This window comes from Ambystoma mexicanum, chromosome 9, assembly GCF_040938575.1.
Source record: "Ambystoma mexicanum isolate Mex_15411 chromosome 9, UKY_AmexF1_1, whole genome shotgun sequence".
NCBI lineage: Eukaryota > Metazoa > Chordata > Amphibia > Caudata > Ambystomatidae > Ambystoma > Ambystoma mexicanum.
Genome location: NC_090931.1, coordinates 1,013,820,994 through 1,013,846,699, shown reverse-complemented (window position 1 = coordinate 1,013,846,699; position 25,706 = coordinate 1,013,820,994). Strand labels below are relative to the sequence as shown.

The window sequence follows — 25,706 nt, the reverse complement described above, 5'->3', positions numbered from 1 at the left end:
AACGCCGGGAAACATGTCAATGCACCTAGCATGTTCGGTGGATAACCGATCTGTTTCTGTGCGAGCAGTGGATGGACAACAGTTGGACGAGATGTTTCTTTATAACGTCTTGCCTGTATAAACACAACTGTTTGCAAAGCCACCTTGTTGTGTATTAAGAGGGTTCGAGTTGCAGCGCTCGGACAGGACCTTCTGTGCCTCAGCATGTCTTCCATGCTCTCTTGTTAGTGAGTGTGAGTAGTTCAGTGGACAACACCTCCTGATAAACCGGTCGCCTTAATCTAGAATCTATGATCCAATATATGGATCTGCTTAGAGGATCACGCCTGACATTTTGCATTGCAAATAATTAGATCAATTTGGTCCACAATAGAACATTTTGTAGTATACATAGATATGAATTTACGGGACCTTCCGCCAGTGGTCGAAGTGTACGAAAAGAAGTAGTGGAACTATGTTCCCTACTTGACTGCAGCGCTCCCCACAAACCCCATTGATTTACCCACACCCATGCACAATACAAACCCCAAAACACTTGCGCCTGATGTTTAAGGGAACATCCAGTGCAGTGCACTGAAAATGCAAGTTTCAACGTGTTCCTACACCTTTATTTTAAAATGGAACGGTTTATTTTTAAAATAAAAGCATAGGAACGGTAAAAGCTATTTAAAAGAAGTAGAGGAGCACCGCTCCCGCCCACTTCAACCACTGCCTTCCGCATAAGGTGAAATGGCATTTTTACACCATGCATCCCTTTTTGAAGAAGCAATGAAGGCATTTCTCTTGACAGCAAGGAAGTGCTTTGCTGGGAGGCACTCGCTGGTAAGCTGTAGGCCACGTAGGAAATCTATTTTGGTCCAAATACATATTTGCATAGTTCGATGTCCAGTTAGATTTGTTTAATGTCCACAATGGCCCGAGATGAAGGTCCAACATGTCCCAGAATGATGATGGATAAAATGAGTCTGTGGATCCCCAATCAGAATTCAAGCCGAAAATTACGCAGAACTCTTCTCTCTGCATCTAACCTAAGTGTATGGTCATTTTACGAAGACTATCGAAGAGAAAAGCATGTGGATGCTTTTGATTTTTTTTATTACGCTTGATGTTTCTGAATTTGTACATGGATTTTTAACAGTTCAGAATTGTAGTTTATCAATACTAATGAAGAGTTTTAAATTGAAGAAAAATAGTCTAATCAGTCAAAGGCACAAAGGGAACAGATGTAGAAAAGTATATTGAAAAGCGATTTGTTCCCTGTGAAAGTCTCCACTGAATTGCGGTTCAGCTCGTTTACCAGAGGTGACAATGGGCCTCATTACACGGTAGGAGGTAACAATGCCGCTATTAGCGGCATGGCTACCCCCTTACCGCATTCCGGGTCTGGGTAGGCGGTATGGGGACTTACCGGGTCATTCCGACCCTGGAGGACCCGGTAAGTCCCCATTCCAAATACCATTCCCCATTCCCATTTGAGCCCCCATAGGGCTCAATGGGAATGGGGAAGGAGCTAATAACGGTACCGCACTTTGTGGTACCGTTATTAGCTCTGAAGTCCCTCAGTGAGTCCCGTCCTTAACGCCTGGTCAGACCAGACGCTAAGGACAGCACCCGCTGAGGGACCTCGTAGTAGGGCGCGAAGGGATTACCGGCACCGGTGACCTTACCGGTGCCGGTAATCCCTTAGCGCCTACTGTGTAATGAGGCCCAATATCTCTTTCCTTTTCATATTCGTCTGGTCACAACTTTAAAATGCACAGATAAGGTGGGGGAGCTGAGTGACAGCTAGTAAATATGAGGTATGTTTTTGTCAGTAAACGGAAAACAATGGTCTTTGCACTCTTGGCAGTACACTTGCCCAGGAAGATATTTTTTCAGTGCTTCCCAAAGTCTGCCTCAAGAAGGAAGGGCAATGAGTCCCACAGGGTTGAGACTTCCCCAAAAAAAGGACAAATCTCACAAAAGGTTAGAAGGATCACGAGTCATGGCAAAGTGTCAGGGAATGTTAAGTATAGGAAAACAAAGACCATTCAAACGAATTCCATCGGATGGAAAAATAATAAACCAAACATGTGCCTAAAGTTTGGAGCAGATCTAGGCAGAATTGATTGTAAATACAAACAAAGTACTAGATTAGTGCACAAAGACATTAAAACGGCCATGTACTTTGACCTAAAATAACTGTACATTTGTATTTATATATCACAGGGCCTGCGGTAGCGGCCCTGTAGTTATGGTTTAGTTGCTCAACCCATAGGAAGAACACTTTTTGAGCGGCTAATAACTTTGGCCCCACCTGGCCCAATTCACACCAAACCTTGCAGAAAAAGTATATGCCCCCCTCAGAATGATTTTGTTAAGTCTGGTGCAGTTTTGTCATAGGGGGCAAAGTTATAGAGGGGATCTCAAAATGTGTGGAAATCCTCATAGACGCAATGGAAAAAACATTTGCTCACGCCTACAGCCCAAACTGCTTGATGGATTTTCACCAAATTATACGTAGGTAGTGACGGCTTAGTCTCCAAAGTGTGCTTTTGTAAATTTGGTGTAAATCCGTCCAGTAGTTTTTTAAAAACAGCCAGAAAGTAGACAAAGAAAATTCATATCTGGGTTCGGTCTGCGGGGTCACTTCCCTATTTGGTCTGTGGACACCTACCTGGAGTTATCAGGGGGCAGCGCGATGTCTGCGGATGTCGTACACGTCTGCTGATTGGATGGTGAAAAGCATGAGGTGCGTTATATTTTTCCAGAATGATCGCCATGTTGGACAGCAGCTGTTGTCTGCGCATATCGCGGTGGGGAAAAAGTCTGGAAAACACATTTGGGGTTATTTGGTGGTCAAAAGTGGGTCTGGAAAGGGTGGGTGGAATAAAGATAATGTGGGTCTGTTTTTATGGGTGAAAAAAGGGAATGCATGTGCCACAATAGTCCGTGGACACTGCAGTAGTCGAACAGCATTGTGAACAAACAGTCTGGAAAATACATTTGGAGTTATTGAATGGCTGAAAGATGGCATGGAAAGGGTAGGTGAGCAGAATACAGATGATTTGGAAATGGTTTGCAGATGGCGCCGAGTTCACGTCAATTTTAGTGTCCATGGACAACATTTCAATTGCAGGGGGTTCAGGGCGAGTCTTGTTTTTTGAAGGTGTATGGCCATGCCCCCAAGAATCTATCTGGTCACTGGCCACACACACTATAGTAATATGTGTATAGTGATTATAGGTGCTGTACGGGGAGTATACAGTATTTGTAATATGGTGGAATGATATAATTGAAGTGTATATGGTATTTATGATTGTAGTACAATTGAGGATACTGCTTATGGAATATGTATTTGTTTATACTTGGTATGGTTACCTAGTTGCATGCAGTAATAAAGCTGGAATCTCTGGTTATTTTTCTGCGAAAAAAAACTGTATATTTTTTAAGCAGGATGGTTTAAAAGCTTTAATTGCACACAAATTTACACATAAAATGACTTTTTTGACCCTCATAAACAGTACATTCTATGTACTATGTTTGGTACAACATTAGTGTGTGCTACACTGTTGTTGTATTGACATTAAATAACCATTGGGTTACTGGAAAAAAAATCCATAGAGGATTCAAAAAACCCATTATAATTATGTCGGCTTGTATGATAGTATGTTTGTTTGAAGTGTATTGTAATTGGGAATGTTTAAAGTAGTTAGATACCTCTTGGCATATTCTAACTATATTGACTATTAAAAGTATTATTGTAGTATTATGGATGTAGTTAGATACCTGTTGTTGTATTCTAACTGTTTATTGTGTTACAGTTTAGTGATTACATTTGGGTTGAAGGAATATAGAGTATGCATTTGTTAGATTTGCTGGTAACCTATATTTTGGAGTAACAGAGGTGGTGTTACATTTAAACCACCCACTTCTTTTTTGACATAAGCAGTATAGTGATCTGAAGTGGTTGTGACACCAGTGTGGCATACTATACCTACTGTTGTGAAGGTTTTTCTGGCAATAGATACTTGGCCCTGTGTAAATCTAGTGAGCTTACAGTTCTTTTTGGTACCATATGCATTGTACCTTAGCAGCATTAGTATGACATATTGGCTCTGTGAGTTTATTTGTATGCTGGAGCAATTGTTTGAATTACTAAAAGGGCATACTATGCCATGATTTGCATTCTTCAGAAGCTGGTGAAATGGAATAGATGCATTATTTGGTATGGTTACATACACAAATCATTCATTAGGGATGTGCTCTTGTGAAACATGGTTGCAGGAATTGCATGTATGTTTCCACGTGTAGGAAATCTGGAAGTACATTAGGAATTCTTGTGGATCTTACTGTGTGTTTATGGTCAATTTTACCATTCCTGCAAAGTAGTCCAATTCTTGCCTTATACTTAAGACACTGTAAGTGTTGCCAGCATTATTTCTGCCATACATATGACAGATCGGCGTTTGCAAACACAACTGGTCTGAGCCGTTTAAGTAAATGTTCTGAACAATTGGTGGCAATTGGCATAGAAGATTGATAGTTACATTTGTATAGCAATTTACACCAGTTGTGTTGCTGATTTTAAACGGACCAGACAGTTGTGCCTCTGCATTGTTTGATGGTCCTGCAGATCTTTTTTGAGAAGAGATTTGTGTCTTCTGATGGATGTGCAGTTGAGTTTGTAGTGGACAGTTTTGTGGTTATATTATTTGATAGAGAAGCAGTTGGTCGTTGTTTCTTTATCAGTATTGCTGGGAGATCTTTTATAGCTTCTGTTTGTATTAGTTTTTGTTTTAAAGGTTTTAATTTTTGAGGTACAGGGTACATATCTAGATGGCGGTGTACAGTACAGTTAGCCTGTTTTAGTCTAGGATGCAAGGAATGTCATGTTGACTTTATCTGCTTCAAAGATTTGAAAGTGCTACGTAACTCATACCTTCTTTATGGACTGTGCTGCCAATGTCAATCAGTGCATGATCTAGGATTAGACCTTGCGATTTGTGAATAGTGACAGCATATGTAAGAGATAGAGTGAACTGTTTTGTGCATACGCACATGTCTTTGAAAAGAAGGAAACATGCTATTGTGAAGCCTTTTTTTAACTTCTTTAAGTTTGACAAAGTGGATGTTAACAAACTGAATGTTGTAATGTGGCCATGTTTGGAAGCCAACAAGTGTACCAATTGCTCCAATGACTAAACATTGATCTACATCAAGTTTACGTTTTAGAATTACTCTGCAGTTTTGGGCACAAAGTTAATATTTTCTACAATCTATCTGTTTTGGAGATGCATTTTCTAAGCTATTTAGTCGTGCTGTTGCTTGTTGACGGATGGGGCGTGTCATGCTTTGCACTTCTAGTTTTTCTGTGGATCTGGTATGCAGTATGGTTTGCATTTCTTTTCTTAAGATTGTGTCATTGAATTCACTACAGCTTGCAAGGGCTGGCATTAAGGACATGCATTTTATTGTTCCATGACATCAGGAGCAGATGTGTTTCGCCCACGTAGCTCATGGATTATTCTACTATTTAAGATGTATTTTTTATCTTTAGCAAGCAGACAAGTTCTAATGCTTTTTAAAATGTTAGCACGGGTGAGATCTGCAGACTGTCACATGTTTTAAGTTAGTTCTCTGTGGTGCCAGAGATTTACATATCTAATGCTGCCGAGTGTGTTACAGCATTGTTTGTGTCCTAATGTTTTTAAAATAGGTTGAGCTTTTACTGGTGTTAACTGTAGGTCGTCTCTGAAAATTATTTGTTTTCCACCAAATAGTTCTTCGTAGTCAGTTTTCATGACCTCTTACATTCTGAGGTGAATTAAAGCCAAAATGAGGTTGGAAACCATGCTTATTTCATCTATTAGAACCACTCATTTGTTTCAGGATTCTGCGTACTTCAGTAGCAGCTTCTTCTGATATAATTTGTAGTATTCTAATTTATTTTGGTGTTCTACTGGAAGGAACAGTAGTTAGTGTAAAGTTACACCTCCTATGCTGTAGGCAGCTAAAGCTTTGGGGGCTGTTATAACAGCTGACAGGTTAAGTTTTGTAGAAATGAGCTGATTATTTTTATTAAGAAGGTTTTACCAGAACCAGCTTCACCACTTACATACAGGAGCAGAGGTTTATCATTTTTACAGCTACAAGATTTATTTTCATGTTTAAAACCATGTCCGATTTCTTTAGTGACTTCTAGATAAATGTTGAGTTGTTCCTCATTTAGCTGTGATTTTAGCCCTGACAAGTATTCTTCAGATTATTTAGATTGATATATGGTATTTTCTACCTCAGTCATGGCTATTTCTGCTTCATTTTAAATGAGTGGTTCTCCAAGTGGTATTTGGCTTCCTGTAAGGGAAGGTTGACTGCCCTCAGGTGTGTCTTCATCTAGTTTAGCTTCAATGTGTTCCTCTTGTTGATGATCAGTGTTTAACATTTTTTTGTATTGTTTGAAATTGACATTTGTTATACTGCTCTCATTTGCTTTGAATGCAGCTTCAAATTGCACTAGGGCCATGTAATAGTTGTCTGTTGCAGAGATTTAAATGATAACTTTATGATTAATTTGGCTGGTTTTGGAAAGTTTCACTAAGCTTCATTCACAAGTTGATACTGAATATTTTCCCTTTGTGTCATCTGGTGTGGCATTGGTTTTGTAGGAGTAGTATTGGGCCATGTCATATAGGCACATTTTCCAAAGCAGTACTTCTGTTTGGGAAGTATGTGTCAAATACATTGTTTTAAAAAATATCCTGGCTGTTGGGAACATTTGTGGCTATTGGTTCTGTCTCTTGGGAGGATTTTAGTACTCTTTTCTCGGGATGAAGCTGGACCAAGGTTTAGCCAGACTCTGTTCAGATTTGCCAATTATGGTTGTACCTGTTAAACGGTCTGCAGCTAGCTTCGTAGCATCCACATTCTCGATGGGAGAGCATTTTTATACTGAAACTGTACAATTTTTGTCAGATGATATGTCATCCCAGATGTCTTTTATCTCCGTTTTCTCAGATTTGGTGAGATAGGCTATGACATATCTTGCAACTGCAGTGGAATTCTCAGTAATGTATTCTATGTTTGCATTCCACAAGAAGGCAATGATTGCATTGTAATCATTGATGTATTTGGATGCTTTGCCCCTTTTTTATGTTTTGTGTTTTTACGGTATTTGTGTTTTACGCTGTGTCTAACAGAAAACATCAAGCTATTTACTTGTCCTTTTTTGAAAACTGATCTAGGCAAGCCAAAGCGACATTTTGTGTAGTATTTACCTTTGGTTTTATATCTACATAGGCAGTATTTGCCACACTTATGTTTTTAGAAGCATTAGATTTGTGCACATAGGTAATGTGTGGTTTCTGAAGGGATGTCGCAGGTAATGTATTTTTGAATAAACTGTAAAACAGTGGCATCACTGTCATGGCCAAATTTGGAAGCATATTTTATCCACTAAAGCATGTGGATGTGTGATGTTCCTCTGGATTGATATTCTTTTCTCCAAAAGAAGTGTTGCACTTCTCTGGACGGAGCAGTAGTTTCATTACATATGAAGTGGAAGTGAAAGTACCTTGATACATGGACAGGGTCAAGAGAACATTTGATATGTTTTTAATGCATCTTCAATGGTGTCTTTGGAGTCTAGTGGGGGAATTGTATACTTGTCTAAAATGCTGGCTGCAGTAACAGGATCTACACGTTCAAATTGGCCAGTTGCTGGTGAATCTTGAATTCTTTGGGTGGTTTCCCTTAAGTTTTCCTCTATGTTTATATATGTTTAGTATTCATTGTTTTCTTTCAGATATTGTAGGTTGTGTCTAACTTTAAGTTGAATAGTTGTTGCCAATTCTTTTTGTCTTTTGTTGGTACACCATTAACTAGTGCAATCAAAGATTGATCTATTGGCCATTGTACTCCGAGAGTTTCTACATTTTATATAAGATCTAATGGCAAATATACTGATTTGGCTGTTTCCGGTTGAAGGTGTATTAGTATTTGAAATGGGTGTACTGTTTGGATTGTAGGTAAAATTGTTGGAGAGCCTTTAGAACTGGGAATATTTCTAAGTTATTAGTGACAGCACGTGCTATTCATTTGGTTACTGGCAAGCTTTGTATTGCAGTATGTACAAACTATTGAGGGGTCAGTTATTTAGTATTTATTTTCTGCTGTTAGATATAAAGCTAATTGCAACCATTGGGATTCCTCATTGTCCTCACATTTTGTAGGCCATTTCTACCCTCTTTTTCGTAGGCAAAATCTACTATATGTATTTCAGCAGATGTGTTTTTAAACTTGGCTATTTCTTTTTTGTATGTGCAAATTAGGAGGTTGATGTTTTTGAGGCTTTCGCTAATGTTTTCTGAAGTTACTAAGTCAATTTCAGTTCTAAAATATTTATTTTGGATGTACTCTATATTTAGAAGGCGTTCTTTGGCTGTTCCTTGTAGGAGAATGTTATTTAAATTTTGCAGTTCTAGAGCAGGACCTTTTGCATAGAATAGTCTATGGTTAAGATTCTGTACACCGGAATGGTCTGTTGCTAAGATTTTGATATGGTGGAAGGTGCTTTTGCAGGCAGTTCCCGAAATGCAGGCTAATGAATGTCCTTGCAGTCCAGTGTGGCTACACACTGGACCGGAGTCCAAGGTTTGTAACGTTTTTATTCTACTTTTGTCTTTTAGTTTTACATAGTGATTGAGGAATTGCCTTAAATATTTGAAGGATTGTTGGCATACGTTACACATTGAAATAAATGTGTCTACTGGATGGTTTATTTAGCTGAAAGGAACATTTGGTTGAAAGTTTGTTGCGGAAGTTTTTTCTATAAGGGTTTCTTTTGTCATTTCATACCCTCAACATTACTGTCTATGGCAATTGTTTTTTGTTTTGTTCTTGTTTATAAGCCTCTTCATTGAAATATGATTCTGTGCTCCTTGTGTGAATCCATTCACCTTCACAGAAGTTTGAACATGTATCTATATTGACATTGCGCATATTTAGAAGTACTTTTTGTAATTTATTGATTAATTTAGTTGGAGGTTTCATTCTGTTTATATTGATTTTAAACAACTTGCTCTTTAGTAGAAATGCGCTGTCAATTAGAGCTTCGAGGATTAGTCTTCTGCAATAGTCTTGGAGGGTAGATTGTGACTTTTCAGCTGTCTTTATAAGATTGTGAAGAACACTACGGTGGAAGAAACATTTAAATCATTTTTTGGAACGCTTTAATGTGGCTACATTAACATTGGTAGATATAGTATTAGGTTCATTAGTAGGTTTGCTTTTGTTTATTCATCTTGTTTTACTTTTAGTTTTTGGAAGAGGGGCCTTACTTTCTTTTAGTGGTCACTGGTTCAGTATTGTTGAGTGATGTTATTAGCTGTCTAGTTTTAATGTGTTCTTTAAATTGTTTAAAAGGTGAATGACTATATGGCTTGCTTTTATTCTTATTTGCTCTATTTTTTTTATATGTTTCCTCCAGAGTTGCTTTTTAGTAGGCATTCTGTTCGGTCTGTTGGGAAATGAAAGTTTGAGTTTGAAAGTTCTTTAATGTACGTATGTATTGTGGATGAGTGTTTGGGTGTGATGTAGAGTTGAAGAGAGTTCTGTGTGATTGTGCAGTGGGATAATGGGTGTAGCTGGGAAGGTTGTATGGCCATGAGTCTGTGCAGGTGTGATGGGCTTGGGTTAGTGAGTGAGTGAGTGAGTGGTGGTGTGATTGAATAAGTAGGGACATTGTGGTGTTTTGAGAAAAACAGTGGGTGTTGTAATGGTGGTGTTTTGATGTGAATAGAAAAAGTGTGAATGTTGCGATATTTATTTAAATATCTATTGCACGGAATAAACCCAAATCAATCATGGATCACGAGTTAACACTTCGTGGCCAAAATTGTTTCAGACCTGGTCCAAATAGGTCCAGCAGTTTGTGAGGTGCGCTTTGGGAAAAGAATTAACCTTCTTTGTCTATGCGAAAAGTTATGGGAAGTAGGCTGCAACTGTAAAAAAACATTGTTTTGTCTTCTTAATAACTTTCTTATTCTATAACATATCTTTATGAAACTCATTATGCAGTATTAGGGGGCCCATGATTCCCTAATCACTTTTGGATTTTCGGTCAAATTCGTTAAGCAAATTGAAAGTTATTAGCAATAGAATTTTATGTGGTTCCGATGGGAGCCCAACTCACCTTAACTATAGGATGGATATCGCTGCCCTATAATATATGTATTTATAAGGGTGCAGAGGTAAGGCTCGGACACAATAGTGGTATATTTTAGGCAATAGACTTATATTCATCAAGAAAGGGATGGACAAATTCTTCTCTATCCCTAAAGCTAAGAGGGATTTCCCTGCCTCAAAGAAAACTAATGAAACTGTCAGGATGTTAAAACCAAAAAGTCTGTCACTGCTGTCTCAAAAGCCTACCTCTGTCTCCAACACTAAAAACTCAAACAAACTGCAAGGATAATCACTTCCCAAAGTAAAGTGTTCTTGGGAGTTTCAAAGAACACAGAAGTTCCCAGTCTCTGGGTCAATCAAAGGTGATTAAATAAACAATGTTCGTAAGCATAGGATTCCAAGGCCGTATCCTTTTTAGGTAGATTTCATTCAGCAATTCACAGGATACACTTATTCGACTCACAGCATACACTTCTTAGACTCACAGTTCTGGTACCCCAGCAACTTGGTACACCTCCCTACCAAGCATAAGATTATGTCCTTTGCACTCTCAGGGTCCCTGACCCTCTTCTTCTCAACTTCTTATATGGGTGCGGATCCCAGACTCGTAAGGATATGAATGACTTGGTTGACTTTCCTGCCAAGCCGTTGTCCTCTCATGGACTGTCTCTCTTTCTCTTGCAGGGATCTATATCCTCTCATTCCTTGTTACTTCAGCCCTTTGCCATTCACGTGGGTACAGGTCCCAAAATCACAAAATAGGATTGCATTTGCTTGGTTTACTCTCCTGTCAAGCATACCATTCCCCATTGTTTACTCCTTTTTCACTCTGGGTTCTAGACAATCTTATTCTTGACTCCTAATAAGGGTGTGGTTCTCAGACTCACACTTTGTTGTCTTATATGTTTGGTTCACTCTCCTGCCAAACATACAACTCCTCTCTCTTGGTTATTTTCAGGGTCCCAGACCCTCTTATACTTTGACTTTCAATGGGTGTGGGTCCCAGGCTCTAAATGTCCCTTCAATGTCTCAGACCCTCTTATTCCAGACTCTACCTTCACCTCCTTGCTTCCTCGGACCTCCATTGCCTTTCGGGCAAGCTGCGTACCTGTTCGCTTTTGTGTTGTAGGTACTGGCATTTCCCAAGCAGCTGCGTTGTTTGTTGAGGCACCGGTAGCATTTGGGTAGGCGGTGGGCTCTGCAGCATCTCTGCAGACCTCTGTCTCTGCCCCGGTGCACAACCATCCTCTCATGTGCTTTACGGGGGCCTGTGGTGCCCGGAGGTTCATCACGGAAACAACGCAAGGGATCTCTCCGAAAAATCAAAAGAATATCAAGGCTTAATACCACATAATAGAAATACACCATGTATGAGTACTAAGGTACAAGTACACTTTATTTTAACAGAACAGCTGTCTGGCTCTCAACACCCCACAATCTGTGCAAGCAGACAGGGTGTGATGAGAGAGTGCTGGACATTTTAAAAACATGATTATTTATACATTTCTCTCACAATGCCAGACACATCGTCCAGCCCCTCTTCGTGTAACACATTAATTTATGGTACATAGCCTTTCCACAAAACTAATACATGTTAAAACATCCTTGAATAGCTGATTGTTTTCTGTTAAACACTTCATATGTTTTTCAAACATTGGACACAAAGGTAACAGTCCTTATTTCATTTACTTATATTTGACTACAATTTGTTCTTCAGTTTAAAGTCAGCTTAGTTTCACGGAGCTAAAACAAAGATTACTACAAAAGCACATGTTCAGCTATTCATCATTCTGTTTCGCTATTTGAATGGAGAAGACACTGTTGGTAGAGATGGCATCTAAATTACTGATTTGCACGGCTCTTGTTTAGCTCCAAGGTTTCCTTAGTGCAGGACAAACAATCCACCTTAGCAGCTTCAGCATGCTTATCTACTTTGACACAGTACAAAGTTAATTTTACTGTGCTGGAGCCGAAAACACAAACATGGGACAGAAAGCAGGAGTTTATCAAAATGGCGGCTAACTTAAAATGGCGGCGTAGTCCGCCTATTTCAGGTTCATTCCAATGCGATTTACAGTGCGATGCAAATGTGCTTAGGCCAATGTTTACTATCCGACGGTATTCATGAAAATATACTTTTACACCTCCAGCTTGGACAGGTTCTCATCCTTCCCTTTATCTGTTCATGGCATCCCGTTCGGCCCCTGCCTGCTCGCCCGATGCACAGCTCCCACAGTTTCGCTCTGAGAATTGTTCTCCCTTCACATCCCAGCTGAGCTCAATTTGAACTCATGCGCGGGTAAGTTACTTTCATTTTGCCCAAAGACATCTCGGGAGAAGCTAGACCGCTCATGCTGATCCTCCAACGTGAAGCTCGAACTCCTGTTAATCATCATCGTCTCAGTACTTTTTTTTCAATCTGGATGAAAAATACTTGGTTTCCATTTCAGTCTTGTCAAGCATCTTATTTTGACTAATTTGGCAACAGAACATATAGATTATGGCTAGAGCAGGGGATTTGCTAATGGACAAGGGTTTGTGGCAGTGAAGCAGCAGCATACCGCATCTCTTGGGAATAGTCGTCCCCAAAACCATAGGGGTCTTCCCTGCCCATGCAAAATTCCCTCAGTGCACCAGCCCCAGGGGCATTATTGTACTGTGGATGCACCACCCTGGACCCATGGGAAAGGTCTCCCCCTAGGGGAGAAGGGAAGACATTCTCTGATTTGACAAAGTATGTTTATATATTTTCACTGAAAGAACGTAGTGAAATTAAGTTGACCAGATGTAACGCAACACAACCCTTTAATTTCAGCGAATGTGGAAAGTCATTTCTGAAAATCCTGTCAGCCTGTCTGTTGGAAAGCATCATGGGAGATTACACTATAATTTTGGGAGAAGGAGACACCCCGTCTCCGTTAAATATAAAAAGACTGGATGCAATAACTCCAGACTAACACCCCCCCCCCCCAACCCTGGAAATTGAGTCAACGCTTCGTGCCCAAGTTGTTCAGTACCTGTTCCAACTCCGTCCAGCATTTTACACTGTGCGCTCGAGCAATAATTTACCTTTGCGCCTATGGGGAAATGAATGGGGACTAGGCCGAAACTGCATTTTGTTGTTTTCTTCTCATTATTTTTTAACCGATCTTAAGTGCAACATTGTTAGCACGATTTCAGCCAAATCCGCCATTCGAGACAAAGGTTATTAGACATTAATTTTTGGGTTTCCTATAGTGCATGATACTCAAATATGGTGCAGTGACCGCTGCACTATATTTACATAGATATACCAATAACTCAAGTCTTCACCATCAGTGGGGATGGGGGTGATTACCAGCAGTGTGGCAGTCCTCAGTCAGGCATGGATCACCTGTGTGCAGCCCCTCTGGAGCCCGGAAGTCCTTTAACATTTTTTTTCAAAAAAGAGGGCTGAGTGGCGCACTCTGGATCCACACTGCAGTCAGCCCCACAGTCCTGTGATGTTCTCCTCTGAGCTCACTTTCATGCCTCAGCAGTCATTGGGGAGGTATAACTTTGTGAAGGTGTTCAAGGTTAGATCTTTCTATATGTATTTCACATGTTTCTGGTGGGTGCACATGAGCCAAAGGCAATCTCACCAACGGAGTCATGCCTACCCGACTGGGTAGGCATGGTGGACCTCTGACTACTTCAATTCTGTCAACAGAAGGCTCCTGCTCTCTGGAATTCTGCTGGTGCTAAACTTTGCTGCCTTTAATCTGGTTCTTTAATACCATCATCTGCTCACTGGCAGACTTTTATTTGCATGAGGCGCACCCAGCTTCAGACTTGTGACTTTTATACTCCTGTCTCTAAGCAGCCATTCCCTACATGCCTGTAGCCAGCATGATCACAGGAAAGCAGAAGTGGCACCACTTTCGGGTGAGGCAGAAGCGAGAAGCACCAATCCAGTAGCTGCTTTCAAACACGTACTCTTCAATTCCTTTATGACAGGCACCATAAGACATAGGACTTACCAGTTACCTACGGGCTTAGTGCGCTTTACTAAATAAATAAATAAACAACCAAACACACCTAATGCACTTCTGTGTGTGTTTTCCGATGTTGTAGCTGTTGATGCATTTCCTGAGTTTTGCCATGTAGATGTTTTAACATCATCATTGACATTGCATAAAGCAGTACATGGTTCCCTTGTCTTGGCAGAGTGACAGGATGTCCTCCAATTACGAAATATGTCCTGAAGTGGCAGAGGATTGTGCTGTGACCTAGTGAAAAATCTAATTAGGATGCTGAGGAGAATCAGTGAGATGGCTTCGCCCCTTTGCCTTGCAGTGATTAGTGCCCTGAATATGCATTAAGCTGGTTCGGTCCCCCATCATGTGCGGCATGCCAATTAGAAATTGATGGATAAAAATGGTCAAAATGAATAGAAAGCTGTGCATTTAATGTTTTGTGATCTTTCAAAACCTCAAAAAGGGTGGCGATTAGACTGCAGTTTGCCAGAGTTCCCATGTCTCCATTTGCTTTCTCTAAAGCCAGAATTATAATGGCACACTTGAATCTGGTGTACCTCACTATATGTGAGGGATGGAATAGCAAACTGTATGATGGCTGGTATGATGCAGGCTACACACTTTCATTGATGTTGCATATCTGTTGGCGTTACCCCAGGTTTACTTAAGGCGATAGTGCTGAGGTGCGTCCTTCTAGATCTCTGGGATTTCACAGAATTTAATAGGTCCAGGAGGTCTTTCTGCATTGATAACTGGTTAGAGCCGATCAGGACGAGTGAGATTAGTATGGAATTAGGTTATCTGTTAATAGAAAAATATCATAAGACCATTGTCTAGTTCTTGAGAGATGACTGCATTTATTATACTGCACTGGTAATTTGTAGAACAACAATATTGGTGTATATTGCATTGCAGGGTACAAGAGGATGACAAACTGGTAGGGGACGGCATGTGGGGTAGTTTCAGCACCAGCTCCAGGATACAAATGCACTGCAGCTGGCTATGTAGCAACAAAGGTGCAGCAATGTACATTGCTGGCTTGCATACAAAATAGCCAGCATGTAACTCTCAACTGCCAAACATCTAAATGTTATCTTCAGAAAAAGCAAAACTAATTGTGTCCTGTGTTCGGAAACAAGGCCAAACACCTCAGGCATACTTTCCATTACATGGGACAGATGCACTAAAGTGCGGATTTGCTAAAAAAGAGAGCTGCCATGGAGACAACTGTGCATTTTGCAGCATTGGATGGAAAGAACATATAAATATGAAACTCCATTGCCAGAAGTAATTTAAAGGCACCCATAAGAAAGGTTATGTCCCTGTTAAGCTGTGCAAATTATTGACATAAGCAGCATGAGGGAAAAAGAACAGAAATGTGTTGTATTTAATGCAAGATGTGAAAACGGGCCTACCTGTAACCGTATGGATTTTAAAAAGCTATTTCTTTTATTCATAAGAACTGACTTCAGGCTGTGCTGGTACACCCAAGACAACCTCCCCTATCAGATTCAAAGGTCAAACACTCCACCTCTCAATTTGGTCAACTCTTTGAAGCCCAACAGAGCCAGGAAGAGGATGGAGCATGTGCCTGTGACAGACCTTTACTGGGGTGGAATGATGATCACTGAGTAAACAAAGCTACAGCCCATGGAGTTTGAACGTTTTAAAATACTCAAAATTCAATTCAGTTTGTGGTGGCGGTCTGGGCTGGCTAACAGTTGACAGGCAACAGAGTATGTCGCATGAGTCAGGGGGCAGAGTTATTCCCCTCTGCTCCAGAAGATAAGAAAACCTGTGTTCAGATTTTATCTTTGGTAGAATGTCAAGTGATTGTATTGCAGAGTAAGTCAACAAAAGCCAAAGGGCCATGACCACATACAGGGTGTGGCCACCAAAAGGAATTAAGTGAAAAAGTATGCATGTAAAAAGGATCTCACATGATTATTTGGAGAATCATTGTTTGTTCATAAACTGGGGAACCATAATAGATACAGAGGTTGATTAGACCATTCCGCAAATCACAAGAAAGGTGCCATCTGTTGATAGGAATCCCCACAGAATTGGACCTTGGGAACCAACGTTCTAAACTAAAATGTGATAATAGTTTCCATGAAAAAGTTACAGATTGGAGAGTCAGAAATATGCTAGCTTATTGAATCAGATACCTGTCTGTAGAATGTCAAGACTTTAACTGAAGTCCGTTCTGGCAAAATCACAAAAATCTGACATTTGCACATGCAACCACGTGCCGACGCCAGACACAGGTCTTTGTGACCGGCATGATCAGACCAATTTAGAAATATATGGATTGCGTCCCTTGTTTGTAAATTAGAAAAAAATGTCATGTTGAAGATTATTAAACTCATATCTGAGGTGTTCAGAAATGCAATTTCAAATGGGTGGAGAAAGAACTCCCAGAGATGGGGACTAGAGACCTGGGAACCAATCAAATTGAATTAGAATGTTATTTTTGGGGAGAATAACAGGAGATGCCCAATCAGGAGTATCAACCAATGTGCCGGTACATCATAATTAAGACATTTTTGGGTGTGGTTTGGAGATTTTAAAACTAGACACACAGTGGGGAAAAAGGGGCTAACTGAAGAAAAAAGAAGGCAAGAAGGAAGGTGGAACTAAAATCTGGAGAGAACCAGGAGAAGGGCTGGGGCCATCCAGAACAACAGGAAGACAGAAGAATTGAGGCTGGGGCCATCCCGGGAGAGGCAGAAGAAGGGTTGAGCTTTGATTGCCAACCATAACCATGTCCCATTTCTACTGAGATGACCCAGGATGCCTGCTGACCTCTCCTGTGTACACACCCAGAGAGATTCAAAGTGCGCAAATGTGTCAAACCAAATAAACCAATGTGGGTTCTATTTGAATGGATGTAGACCGGCATGGGGTGGGCATCCAGAGTAGATCCATAGCATTTTCCTATTAATGAATAATTTAATTCCCATATAGTCAACTGACACTGGAGAGAGCTAGGGGTAATTCAAAATCTTCAACATCTTTCCAGGTTTGAATAATGATGTATCAATAAATCCTTTATTCCACTTCAAGGAATCATGACACATATTACAATTGATATTCACACAATAGATACAAGTTGTTCATGGCTCCAATGGTTTCAAATTGAAACACATTAGATTAAAAATCATTGGAGACCTTATCTGCATTCACTTCCACTATTATACACATAGACCCAAGAATCATCAAATGTCCTTGGCCACATAAGATAAGACAATTAAACAAGATTTGGCAATAGATATGAAAATGCATAAAATAAATTAAAATCAAAGACACATTAGAGAAGATCAGGGCAAGGATGCTGCCAGTAGCTGTCATTTTAGCTATGGGAAGTGTATATACTTTGCCACAAAATAAACCACATCCATATTGGAAGAACTTTTGCAAAATTGGTTAGCCTCTTGTAGAGTGCAGACTTCATGCAATAAAAGCTAAGGTTCAAGGTAAGTAATTCTGGGGTCCTTCAACCCAAGGCAAATTAACATAATGTGCATATTATCTTCTTTTGTGGCACCACAAAGTAAACAATTAGTGCCAGTCGAGTTATTCTACTTGCCAGTAAATGCTGAGACCTTCAAATATCTGGCTCAAAACTCGATGTAGAGAGCTTATGCGTAATTCAGGTAGATCGTATCGAGGTAATGCTCATAACCAAATGCCTGCTTGGAAATCAGATAGTCCATACCTCGAGATAGACAATCACATGATCCTTCCATGTTTCTAGAGCAGTTATTTAAATGAACAAACGAAGGGATGTTTGGCACCCCCTTCCATGTTCATCACAGGTCAGAGCTTATTGGTATTTACCAAGGGCTGGATTCCCCCACTTTCTGAACCAGTAGAGAACCGGTTTTATGGAAGCTTCCATATCAATTAGACAGAAGTTGCATTCCATACATACAAGCACAGACAGGACTACTTGGGGAAGTAATAAAATATTTTCTAAGAGTTTATTTTTAGTTATATTCAGAGATCGGCTCCTAGTGAATCCCCATATTTCCGCCCCATAAAGTGCTGCCGAATTAGCTTGCAATTTGTATACTTCAAAAACTGGATGATCTGCTCCACCACCATGACTAAAGTACAACTTTTTCAAGGATTCGCAATTTTTCCCCAAACCAGCATTTGCCTTGTCTACCTGCTGGGCCCACCCAGTGTTACAGGCAAAATGAATGCCGAGATAGTCCTACCATGGAACCTGTTCTAGGTGCAGCCCTCCTACTTCAATGAGCAATGATTTATTCATTGTGTTCTTTGGGCAGAAAGTCATGAATTGTTTTTTTCCAATATTCAATTCAAGGCCCATTTCAGCACATTTCTTTACAAAGCCTGCCAAGGACGATTTTAAGCCATATGGTGTATCTTTCTTATCGCAAGCATGGCATTAAAGACTCATTGGGACCAGTGCCCAGATCATTTACTCTTTCTTGAACAGGTCTACTGGTATTTTTTATCTGGCCCAACTGCTTTCCCCACCTTTTGGGACTTTAATACCACCTCTATGTCCTTCTTTAGGAACTGTAGACGTGTTTATAAGGATTTTCTATTGATTAAAGGAAACCAAATTATATTCTGTGCCCACACTGACCTGGTTCTTGGCTTATTGCAAACAGTGGTGAGGGAGCACAGGGGTGTTAGATTCTTAACTAACTCTGAATTTCAAACATATAAATCACTCCTCAATTGGTGTGGCACTCTTGATTGGGGGAGACACTCCCTGCATTAATTGTTGCCCCATAAGTACTTCCTACGGATGGAAGATAGGTGAAAAACAAAGGGGTGAGGAGCTATAAAGAAGGGGGATAACGGGAGGATCCATAACAGGCAATGAAAACTGACAATCCTGAAACTTGAAAACTGCTGGAGGCAACCACACAGTTGAGTGGCTTTTAGGTAATGGATGGTGAAGTAAAACCTGATTGAGATTCTTTCTAAAGGAGTGAGAAACTTCTGTCAGGATCATGCCTTCTCTGATCAACACTTACTTCAGATATGGGCAACCATTGACTGCAATGCAGAGGTGCTGTGAGATGTAAGCAATGGGAAAGTGGCACTGATGCATTGTAGAATGGATTCACAGATGTTGTATTTCCCTGATAGCACATTGCTGCTGCAATTGGGAAGGAAAGTGTACCTTTCCTCCTCCTAGTTTCCAGTTTTATACTGCAACCTCAATAAATACTATTATTAAGGGAAAGGGCTCTAAATCTCTTAAGTATGATAACTATCAAAACCACAGCCAAGCTTTATCCCTCGGTTTCCTTTTTCTGGTAAGGTCTACTTTTGGATTAATGACTGAAGATGATTTGGAGCTTCTGGGAGGAGCTTAGTGTTAAGTATGTTATACATGTCTGGCCTTTCTTCCAATATCCCTTATGGGTCAGGCAGAGCACATGTTGTTTATTGCCCTGGTCTCATGCAGATTTGAGTGATAAGGTCCTGAGGTTGAAGGCAAAGGATCAGTATTGCTATTTAGTTAGGAAACAATTGGCTACAAACAGTTCAAGTTTTGGTAGTTCGCTGGTAAATCCTGCTGCAGCAATCATGTTTGGATAAGATCAGATAAAACAATATGTATATCTATCACCCATTTTTCTTCATTATGTTCAGGTAATATCCTCTAGCAGGAATAGGGTGGGATACAGGATGTCAGATAATGATCTGACCAGTGCTTAATTTGTGCCGGTGTTTGCCGGTGGGTAACACCGGCACTCTTTTTGGGCACCAGCACTAATTTTTGAGTCAGTTGCAGACCTGCAGTCAGCCAGGAAATTTCCTCCGGAACTTGCATTACTTGCCTAAAATTAATTTAAAACTCTGAGTGCGCTACGCCGCCCAGTAAGTATGCTCCGGCATTGACGGCTTTTTTTTTTTCTTGTGATGTGGTCTTCCGCGGGTGTGTATCACTGTCTGCCGTGGTGCCATGAGGTGTCTGTGCCACCCTGACCCAGGTGCCTGGCCTGCAGTGCCAATGTGCAGCCTGCAGGTCAGGCAGGTCACACGGCCGACAATGTGACTTGTGACTGCCATGCACGGTGTGTGCCAGCCAGGCAGGGGTGCAGACTAAGTGACTGGCACTGGCTGGGATGCACGGGGAAGCCGTGCACAGTGCACACAAGAAGTTTGGATGGTCTTCAACTTCGGCAAGTCTTTAAGGCAGCAGTCGGTATCGTTCACTGGTAGGATTAGTAGTCCTGCCTTTGGCTCCCAGCACGTCCAGGGATCAAGCCTCAAGGAGAGAGTGTAAATCATTAATGTGTGAAAATTAAGTCTGATCCCAACCTGCTGACTGGTCACTAGTAGTACACTCGGTGTAAGCCTGAGAAATTAGTGGCTGCATGCACTACTTCCCACATGAATTGATCGGATAGTGTCCATCTTAACTTCCCAGGTCCGTTGCTGATTAAACTCAATCTATTCTCCAGTGCGTCCACACGTTTGATTTGCCCTAAGGCACTTGCAACATTTATAATGGCTTGGCCCACTGCTTTTTTAAATTGTTCTCGACCACGCCTGCGAGTTTGGATCTTTCTTCTGCCCCCTTCTCCTATATCTCTTCATCTATTTTTAATATCCACTGTGGAGTAATCTGTGCAGAAGAGGCACATAGCAAGCCCCCAAAATAAACACTAAGCTAACTCATGGGTGGCTCAGAGTCGAAAGTGATTGAAGTTTGGCATTCAATGTATACTGGTTAGTATGGCTCAATGGAAACGCGCTCTCCTTGGAAGAAAGACGACGTGGCGCATCACAGGTTTGAATCCCGAGTCCACGCTTAGAAACCTTTTTGGCATCATTTTATTAAAATGATGCTCTTTTAAATGAGCATTTTGATAGATAAAATAACACTTGCACTGAACAAATTAATGCAGCCTTTAAACTGCACCTCTACGTGTCATCTTTGTTGCTGTGTGCTGCTTCTTTGCTTGCTCGCGTTCCTGATTTTCGCCACGATGTAAGGCCCCAATGGACTCCACTTCATTGTTTGCTGTGCGGAAGAGCGCCTCTCGTCCAAGCTTTAAACCATCTTTTCTTTGACCTGTGCCATATTAAACTGTATCAAAATCCGAGCAACGTTTGAATGATCTTTGAATATTTTAAATTGTATGTTGGCTTGCAGTTTGTGTTTTAATTGCAAATAGAGTTCCTTAACAAATCCTGCAGTCATCCTGTTTAAATATTTATCCCCGGCCTACACTCCGAGCCTTTCACACAGTACTGCATAGTTAAGTCCCAAAAACCTGCTTTGCAGCTATGGCAAGCCACCTGTGTCGCCTGCATTTCTCTTTTACGCGAACTTGCCCTGAAAGCCACAGTGGCATCAATGTATCCAGTGATCTACAGGGAGGGCGCTGCTCAGGCACTAAAGAAAAGTTGCTGAGACTATTGAGGTACATTTCTGTGACTTGACATGCGGAAGAGTAGAAACTAAAATGGCACTACCAGGCTGGTCTAATGACACAGCATTCATTGCATGTTAGCCGCCCCCCAAAAGAATGTAGGTTTGCAATATATTTTACTACAAACTGGCACATTTTCATGGCCGATAGGCCTGCGTGTCCTACTCCACCTCTCGTACCACCCAGCACTTGCATACAAGTCCAGCCTAACTTTAAAAAATACTTAAGTTCCTCCTGTCATGCCGCTTTAAATGGCCCCCTCATCACCAGTATCCCAATGCTCTCTGCTTCCCCCAACCAAAAAGGACATACACGAGGGTCTTCTCATGGAATCCTGGGCACTATTTCCAAGGCAAGTACATTAGTTGTAGTTGTTATAGAGAGCAAAATAAGCCACCTGTTCCTTGCAGCCCAATTCTTATCCCCAGAGTACTTGGCCTCCCCTTAATGCAGATCCTCGCTCCTCTTATTAACATAGGCAGAAAGAAATACCCTGCAGGGCGGCTCAAAATCACCACGGGAAAAGAATCAAATTGTAAGTCAGGACTTGATTTCTGGACACCCTGTGTGCCTGCAAAACCAAGGAAGAGATGATTAGATACAGCGCTAAATTAGGTTATCTCTCTACCCTCTTTCGCCCCCCAACGGATAATCCCTACTACGTGTCGATGTTTGTTGTGAAGAAGGGCGGTGGAACTGGGTCTAATTGTGTTCTATGGAACAGCGATCATGCCCCGAATGGTACGGGGATGCAAGAAGAGAAAATGAAAGAAAAGAAAATACAATGCAAGAGCTGCCCGAGTGGCATAAGAGCACCAATGGACAAGATGATATGTCAGTGCTAAAAGATTGTCCTCCAAAGTCACACAGTTCACACACTATTGACCTCAAAAACTAGGAAGGGTTCCAGATTAGGCCTGATAGGATCAGAGACTGTGTAGAGGAAGGAATCCGGGATCAACAAACATACATCAAATGCATTATTACTTCAAGGACAGCAAGAATGGTCCAGACAAGTAAGGCCTAATGTTCAAATGCACTCTTTTGGCTCTGGGGGTGCTGGAACCACTAAAACTACCATAACAATTGTTTTCCAACTTTAAAGCATATACTTCCTCAACCCATATGTGCTCCTTCCCCATTCATCCCACTACTAGTACGTGCCAGCAGTTGCTGCAGTTCCAAACAATGTGAAGCAGCAGAAGTGTGGCGGGCTGGTGGTGGGCCGATATAGCACTGAGCCGGGCCGCTGGCACCATAGCGCTGGCGGGCCGGAATTAGTGAGCTACGATTTTTTGGGCACTGCCACTTCTTTCTTTTACAAATCAAGCACTGTAGAGAAGGCACAGCTAAACAATCTGAAAGTCAATAAACAACTCCAAACAACAATACCATTTGCTTTTCAATTGTTTAATTGCGGCAAGTATCGTCTATGCTGCTCTATTTTACCTTAACTCCACAGGTTTCCCTCTCGATGCTATCCTTTTATGTAACAAATAGCAAAGAAACATAAATGATGTCTGCAACTCACCGGTGCACCCTCTTTCATGTTGCCCAATAACCAGTCCTCTAAAACGATACCAGGAGCAAAAAAAGAGGTATAAAGCTTCTATCAGGCTAGAACACAATGAAAACCTAAAGAGGTATCATACACACAAGAACAGTGTGCCCCGTTGCCATTGTGATAAATTGAATTCAGACCAACAATATACCATATACATTTGTAGTAAATGGAAATGTATTCTAAAGTACAAATTGGGTATCTAATTTGACTACATCCTAGTCAAAAACATATATTTGCCACACAGTTATGCGAACCAACCCCTCTATTCATACCCTGGAGCACAGTTGTTGCTCCCACACACTCGTCTCTCTCCTCTGCACTCCTAATCACACATATACCATACTCTCAAACATAAAAAGCAATGCAAAATCAAGTGAACAACATTTAAAACAAAATGAGCGCAAGAAAGAAAAGGAAGAATTTGTCTTCAATTTCGAAATTTGATAATTTGTTTTGAACAATATTTTGTAAGGCCTCAATCCTCTAAAACAAATATATTTGATTGCAAAAATCATGTGTCCTCTGTCATCGTCGACTCGAGTTTCGGCTAAAAAAAGAGGGTCGTAAATGAATCTCTCTGGACCAGCCTCATCAGGACGTCGTAGTTGTAGAAAAGGAAGGCAGGGACCGGTATCGTCTGTGGAGGACACATAAAATAGTATATGTAGTTGTCCATCCACTGTAATTTATACCGTGGCAGAACTATGGGTGGCAAGACGAACCTCTGAAATGTGAGGCCATGAGTCTGGCGAATCAATTAAAGAACAGACAGTGGCCAGTGCAGATCCCAACCCATGTACCAACCCCAAGGTGATATTGGCCAAGGGCATTCTTGAAACCAATGAACATTGTTGTGTGGTGGGGCTGTGATAAAAACATGCAACCAAGGCATATAGCCAACCAAGGAAAGCAGGACGCTGGTGAATAAGCCTTGCCTATGAGGTCGGATAGAAGCTGAAGCCCCTGGACATACAAATGCAATTCATACTGTCCTGGTTGTTTGGAAACACTAAAGACAAACTTGCGAGGCGACACGAATCCCAGGAAGTGCATCTCGTGTACGCATGCGTTGCAATAGTGACGAAACACGAGCCAGACAGCGTGTAATATCGCGAAAGCTGAAGTGTCTCAAAAGAAGCAAGTGTCTTGTCATGCAAAAAAAGGTAATATGTGGCCATATCAATGAATTCCCTCCAATCAGAGGTAAAACGATACCTGCTTTTTGGGTGGCATCATCTGGACAAATGAGTGGGTACATTACCACCTATGGAGGCAAGGCATATTCTGCTGTTGTCCAGCTTGCTCAATGCCACCTGCCCATGTTAGCTCACAACTTCATTTCAAATATTGTGTGCCCTTTTTAGAGTGGGTGTGTGATCTCAGCGGTTTGACTAACATGTCGCACTGATCTGTATGAAGCCTTTCATCCTTTGCAAGATTGATAAAATGAGACATGTCGGTTTGGGTAGGAGTCAGACCTTTTAAATGTAACACTACCAAGTCCCAATGTGGTGACCAGCTTTACCATACCTCTCAACATGCTGAATATACAAGCTGGGGTAAAGACAACATTTTTGTTTTTGGTTGATGAGAGCTGTGATGTGTGTGATATGCAGGACGCAGGTTTGAATCCTGGAAAGGCCCACTAAAAGTTTTATCCTTCCAAGGTTGATAAACTGGTACCAATTTCGTTTGGGTAACACATGTATATGAAAAATGCTTTATGTACAGCACTTTGGCGGAAGCACTATATAAATAACACAATAATATTCTATTCAATTATATTACTCAAGTCTATGGAGGAGAATGGGGCTTGCTGTGGCATACAGAAAATGCAAGGCATACAGAACAAAGCCTTACGTGCCGCCCTCAACATCTGCAGGCAAACCCACATCGCAGAGGCAAGAAGAAATGCTCACTGGCTACCCATAAGAGACCAGATCACTTTCAAAACCCTAGTAATTACTCGCAGGTGCCTCTCCAACTCGGCACCACACTACCTTTCGAAGAGAGCTGACAAAGCCCAATCAAGGAGATTGATGAGAACCACGTACACCAACCATCCGCCCACACGGAAATTCAGACTTGCCGAAGATGGGGGGTGTACAGCTTCACTGTCATGGCCACCAAACTTTGGAATACCCTCACGCATGACCTCCGGGTGGAACAATCCTACCGAGCCTTCCAGAAACACTTAAAAACCTGCCTCTTCATGGAGGGCAGCATCTGAGATGCTGGCATATCTGTGATTAAATTATTTCTTCCTCAAACAAGCTACATAACCATTTATTTGTACATTTATATGGCACACCTAACCCTTGGGCATCTGGGCGCTTGTGCATAAGAATATGGTTACAGCCAGTTACATTTTAGTCTTGTGCCTGAGGAGATGGTTACAACCAGTTACTTTTAATGCTTGGTCCAAATACTTAAGAATACAGTTACATCCAGGTACTTTCGTGCTTAGTCCAATTGCTTAAGAATACAGTTACAGCCAGTTACATTTTAGTCTTGTGCTTAAGGAGATTGTTACACCTAGTTACTTTTCAA

At 41.2% G+C, this 25,706-nt stretch overlaps 1 protein-coding gene across 2 annotated transcripts in view; it reads left to right on the top strand.

Moving 5' to 3' along the window:
- The window catches only part of XIRP2 (xin actin binding repeat containing 2), a 1,616,993-nt gene that overhangs the window by 885,767 nt on the left and 705,520 nt on the right, over window positions 1–25,706 (top strand). The window lies entirely within an intron of this gene.